The sequence below is a fragment of the Corvus kubaryi genome, unplaced genomic scaffold (assembly GCF_017639235.1).
Source record: "Corvus kubaryi isolate FWS band 111438036 unplaced genomic scaffold, C.kubaryi_AGA036_p1.0 66, whole genome shotgun sequence".
NCBI lineage: Eukaryota > Metazoa > Chordata > Aves > Passeriformes > Corvidae > Corvus > Corvus kubaryi.
Window position 1 is genome coordinate 18,296,100 of NW_024582054.1, and position 5,148 is coordinate 18,301,247.

A 5,148-nucleotide genomic window follows, 5' to 3' on the forward strand; every position below is an offset into this window, starting at 1 on the left:
GGACAAATTAGAAGTCTGGGCAAACACCAGCTGTAAGAAGCTTAACAAAGACAAGTGACAATTTCTGTGCCTGTGATGGGGCAACCCTGGCTGTACAGACAGACTGGGGAATGAGAGGCTGGAGAGCAGTGCTGCAAAAGGGATCTGGGAGTACTGGTTGACGGAAAGTTGAAGATGAGTCAGCAGTGCCCTGATGTTGTAATCACTAGGTTTAGTTTAGCAGCTGTAGCTTTCCTGAAAGCTCAGCAGGGCTGCTTAGGGCAATGCGACCCGGTCGCTATCCCATAGTCCATTTCGGACTGCTCCGCAGTTTTGCTCCGGCCAGCTATCAGCCTTACAACACGGGGATGGCAAAGGAGGTGAGAAGGGCCTCTCCATGAGGGTCTGAGAGGACTTTAATCACATCTTGTCCCTGCAATCCCCCGACACAGAGATACCTTGCTATCCGTGCGCAGGGGGTTTTTCTCAGGGGCTCAAGGGAGGTAGATGGGCAGAGTTGGGGTACAGGAACCAATAGGGAGAACCTCAGGGAGTGGCCAGGTCTAGGGAAAGTGGGGGGTGGGGGGGTGGGGGGGTGGAATATAGGATCAGAAAAGCAGTGGGTAAACAGATCGCCACACCCTGGCAGCCAGGAGTAAGGCATGTCCTGGGGGTGCATCAGGCACAGCATTGCCAGCTGGGCAAGGGAGGGATTGTCCTGCTCTGTTCTGCGACCTCATCTTGAGTCTTGTGAGCAGTTTTGGGCACTGCAACATAAGATGTAAACCTATTAGAAAGCATCCAAAGGAGGTGATTGGGAGGATGGTGAAGGCCTAGAGAGGCAGTCATATGAGGAGCGGTGAGGTCACTTGGTCTGTTCAGTCTGGAGGAGACTGAGGGGAGACCTCATTGCAGTTATACTTCCTCATGGGGGCAAGAGTAGGGGCAAACACTGACCTCTTCTCTCCGGTGATCCAAGGGAATGGCCTGAAGTTGTGTCAGTGGGTGTTTAGGCTGGTATTAGGAAAAGGTTCTTCAGCCAGAGAGTGGCTGTGCATAGAACAGGCTCCCCAGGGAAGTGGTCACAGCAAGTCTGTCTGAGTTCAAGAAACATTTGGACAATGAACTCAGCACATGGTGTGGTTCCTTGGGCTGTCCTGGGTAGTGCCAGAAGTTGGATTTCAGTGGTCCTTGCAGGTCCCTTCCAGTTCAGGATATTCTGTGATCCTGTGATTTATCACATCTTAGAAAGAAATAAAAATTGTTTCCAGAATGAGTGGACGTAATTTGCTGTTATATTTATTAATCACATAAGAGTGGCTTGCCTATTTTATCCAAGTTGTCTTCCCTACAATGAGAATGGTAAACATTTCACATGGAAATATAGGAAACCCTTTATTTCATGCTCTCATCAACTCTTTGGTCTTTGATGCCTATCTCATGTTGAATACTGAGACACATAATGGGCATATTCTGCCAGAATAGCAACCTACTGCAGCTTTCTGACCAGAATTCAGATCGAGTATGCAACAGTTGGAAATGATATGACACTGCTGTTCCTGCCAGCATACGATCATGTTTTGATTTATCAGTGCAGAGGTGGATATTTTTTACAGCACTTTTATTCCACTTTGCCTTTCTCTGAGAAGTATGTTCTTCAAGAATTTTCCACGTTTTTAAAAACACTGATAGTTCTCCACTTGGACCATGTGTTTTTAAGTTATCCAAACACTAAAAATGTAAAAAAATACTAAATCTAAACTTTACATCTGGTTTCAAATGCACACCCATATATTTAAGAAGCACAGATGTGTATGCAATAAAATAAAGGATGTTTCTGAATCTTCTATTGTTCTAATCCTTTCATTTCCGCCATAATAACCTTTTTGTCTTTTTTCCCAACTCTTGGGTTTACTGGCAATGATCTGTTCATGCCAGGGAAGCTGTGCTGATTTACACTGGCTAAGAAATTAAACCTCTGTTTTCCAGTAACTGTATTCTGTGGGTCAATTTTTTAAATTTTATGTTTCTTTTTTTCTCCCTTTAGTTATGTTTCTGAATTCATTTCTTCCTTTCTTTGAATTAACTTTTTTATACTGCAAATGCTGGACATTGTCATGAAGGAATATAGGGTGAAACTAGCACTGCAAAGAATGAAAATACAAAGAAGAGTGCTGTACTACATAGCAAGAGGCTTCCAAGCAAGCTGTCAGGGCTTGGGTGTGTGACTCTGCATGTCTTGAGGTCTTTTACTGAGTTATTTCTTCAGATGTTTAGACCTTTCTTAGAGAAACAAAATCAATAAGTTTTAAAATTTTTCAGTCCTAAATCACCATGACTTTACCCCAATAAAATACCAGTGTAATACTCTTGGCATTTTTAATATTATTCCAGCATAAACCTCCAACTATTATTTTAGCAAATTAGGTCTTTTATTTTTAGAGACCTTTGGAAAGCAGGAAAACTGTGAGCTTGTGGAGTTTGTGCCATTTAATTGAATATTCATGAAGAAAATTTAGAGTATGAACATTCAGTGCTAATCTTTAGAGTTTTCATTTGAAGTCTTCAGCTTATTTTTAAATATGTGTTCCTCATTTAATTAAACATGAAATGAATTGGTTTTCTTAAATAATGTGAGTTAAAATAAATAAATGTGCATCATGTAATCTACATTCCAATGTTTTCATAAAAATGAGTTATGATCTTTTGTACTCTGTGCTAAACCTAAATCATCAACTTGACATATTAAAGTCAAGAATCTTGGGCATAAAATTAAGAATCTTGTTAACTTGGAATCAACAGAAGTGAAAAGTGAAAAGAGACACTTTGTAAATGTTTCTGACAAAGACTGCATCATGTTTCTTTACAGGTTATTGGAAAATGTTTTAGATCTCAGGAAATAGATTTAAAATTTGGTAAAATGACAAGAAAACAAAAGGATAGCTAACTGGGTTGGAGACTATTTTATTCCTTAAACACTGCCAGTGATTCTATCCCGCAGTTAAAGTATCACTTTAGAAGCTGCATAAACATACTGTTTTCTGCACCTCCTGTGACAATAACACACTGGTACATGGTGAACTGTGCTGTCTTCTCTGTAAAATGGTTGCCACAAGAGTAATAACTGTGAACGTTGATACTACTCCCATTTTTCAGATTATATCTGACACCTCCATATGGGCAACTAAAAATGTGTAGGAGGGTTGGGATGCTAGTGAACATGCTCAGTTGTGATTCTAGTTTTATAACAAAATACAAAGGAAAAATAGAACAATAATAAAAAAAGGAATATTTTTATTTTCATTTTTATATGGCTGTAAAATAAAAGAAAACTATACCCTCAGATTCCTCATATGTACCAGCATCCAAACACAATGTACAGTTTGTATCAAGGCATAGGTTCACTTTTTATACACTACATTATGTATCCAGTGGTGTCCTTTAGGCATTACATTTGCTGTTTCTCTCTGTGAGAACATTATCCATTTATGAGGGTTTATATCACCATCTAGTGTAATCTTCTTTCTTTTTAAGAAAATATTGTCTTACACATAAACAAATCCCCTAGCCCACAGTTGCTCTTATTACTGAATATACTTTGCTGAAAATACATTTGTTCATGTGTTAGAAAAAATGATCTTTCCTTGAGGTCAAATATTAGTTAAGTTTATGATTGTAACTTTTCAGCATCAGAGACATATTTTATTAATTACAGAAACAAATTTGGATTAAAGGCAAATGGCTGCCCTCCACAATCTTTAATTCAATTAGTGAAGAAATTGCCTGTCCTTACGGAGATAACAGAGTCTTAATTGGTGCCCCTTCCTTCCTTCAGTATTCTGTGTTAAAGAGGGGAAGATTAATGTCTGCCAGGAAAGGAGGCAGAAATCAGAAAGAAATATGAAGAAACAAACCATGTTTTAAATGCAGAGACCTGCTATTTGACGCCTGAATTAAGCAGCTTTCACGCATACTTTGCTGTTTTAATTTTCAGAAGGCAAAGAAAAGGAGACTAGTTTACCCAAAATACTTCCACATTCCAGTGGGACTATTTAGAGTTTGGAGTTTGCCCGTGAGCATAGGTAATATACTGTGACTGAAAGAAGAAGCAAGAAAGGTTATGTAATGAATATATAACATAGGTAAGGAGGGTTCTGGGAATCAGGATTTTATCTTCCTAATTGAGGCACATTCAGACTAGACTACTATAGTCCCACGAGGAATTCAAATTAAATCAATGTGATGTATTCTGAAGTAAAATGCAAATAGAGGGATGGGCTAAGTTTACTTGCTGACCTATTCATTACCTCACCTAAATCTAATGTAAGAGGAAACATAACAGCACAAAATCCTGTGGTGGCCAGTGACATTACAAGGGACAGAGAGTTTTCAGTAAGACAAGTTCCTAGTGCCACAAGAACCACTTTACGTTCGGGTGACCAGGAAGGCTTCTCCCAGGCTGCACTGGTCTGTTATGTTCATCTACCCCAGTTTGGATTCCCGGGTTGCCTGTCAGCCTCTGCCCCTCGTCACTCCCCCAGAGCTTCCCCATTGGTCCCCGTTCCCTGGTGCTGCCTTTTCCCCGCCCCCGGATAAAACTGTGAATTTTGGGATCACGTTCCTATTTGCCTCTGCACCCTTGGACAGTGTAGCAGCAATAAATGCTCCTGTGGGAACGCACGCAAATGCCCTTCTCAGCTCTTTGCTCCCGACTGTAACACTGAACCCACCCGTGCTGCTGTGGGGGCACGCGGGACCCCATGGAGCTGGGCAGGGAGAGTATTAAAATCCAATTCTAGTTAAGCATTTCTTTGCCTTGAAAAAGAATCTGTGGCCATTACCACACAGAGTCTAGATTAATTAGATAATCAGATTAATTCAGATATTCCAGAATCTGGAGTTTATGGAAAAGAAGGGAAAAAAGAAAAGAAAGAATGAAAAAAAACACATAGAAAAAACCCCGTAATTCTTCTTCAAAATAGAGGGATAATATCTTCCATCCTAAATTTCAAATATCTGACCCTTGCCATCCTTTTATCTGACCCTTGCCATTATATCACCAAATCATCCATTGATAGTCATTTTAGAATCTAATAATGACAATTATTTTTTGACAAGAAACTTCTGTTTCCTGTCTGGAAGGGGTGTCTGATCATCCTCAGTATTAAC